Below are 1,263 nucleotides of genomic sequence, written 5' to 3' on the forward strand. Positions count from 1 at the left end.
GCCGATCCAACCAAACCGTGATATATCAGATTGGCTCCAAAAATTTCCCCAAGCCTGGGCAGAAACAGGGGGTATGGGTCTGGCAGGACACAGGCCTCCTGTATATGTTGAACTCAAAGCAGGGGCAGACCCTGTTAAAGTGCACCAGTATCCTATGCCCCTAGAGGCAAAATGTGGAATTATTCCACATATCAGAAGATTAATGCAACTGGGGGTGCTGAGAATGACCCAGTCTGCCTGGAACATCCCACTCCTGCCTGTCAAAAAGCCCCAATCCAGGGACTATAGACCGGTACAAGATTTGAGGGAGGTGAACAAGAGAGTCATTGACATTCATCCCACTGTCCCCAACCCTTATACGTTACTCAGTACCCTGCCACCAGATTGGCAATGGTATACAGTTCTGGACCTCAAGGACACCTTCTTCAGCCTGCCACTAGCTCCCAGCAGTCAGCCCTACTTTGCCTTCAAATGGCATGATCCGGAGGCAGGAATCAGTGGCCAGCTGACCTGGACGCGACTGCCTCAAGGGTTTAAAAATTCTCCAACTATATTCGATGAGGCCCTGCATGAAGATCTGGGTGAGTACAGAGCCCAACACCCCAACATAAGCCTGTTACAATATGTAGATGACTTATTGATCATGGCACCAGACCAGAAGTCCTACCTGGAGGGGATAGAGGACTTACTCCACATACTTGGGGACTTGGGATACTGGGCCTCAGCAAAAAAAAGCTCAGATATGCCTGCAAGAAGTGACTTACCTAGGGTACATCCTCAAGGAGGAGCAGCAGTGGTTGACTAAGGCCCGCAAAGAGACTGTGCTAAAGATATCTGCACCGACCTCCAGAAAACAGGTGAGGGAATTCCTGGGTACCACGGGGTTCTGCCGCCTCTAGATGTTGGGGTTCTCTGAAATTGCAAAACCCCTATATGAGGCTACCAAAGAAAGATAGGACTTCAACTGGATGCAGGAAAGGCAATAGGCCTTTGAAACCCTAAAACGCAAGCTCTTAGAGGACCCTGCCCTAGGACTACTAGACATAAGTAAAACTTTCTGCCTATATGTGGATGAACGTAAAGGTATTGTGAAAGGGGTCCTCACCCAGAGAGTAGGCCCCTGGAAGAGACCTATTGCATACCTATCAAAGAAATTAGACCCTGTAGCAGCTGGATGGCCCCCCTGCCTATGAATTATAGCAGCAGTGTCCCTGCTGGTTAAGGATGCTAACAAGTTAACCCTGGGACAGGACCTGCTTGTGG

This window comes from Nannospalax galili, unplaced genomic scaffold (assembly GCF_000622305.1).
Source record: "Nannospalax galili isolate Female #2095 unplaced genomic scaffold, S.galili_v1.0 scaffold44, whole genome shotgun sequence".
Lineage (NCBI taxonomy): Eukaryota > Metazoa > Chordata > Mammalia > Rodentia > Spalacidae > Nannospalax > Nannospalax galili.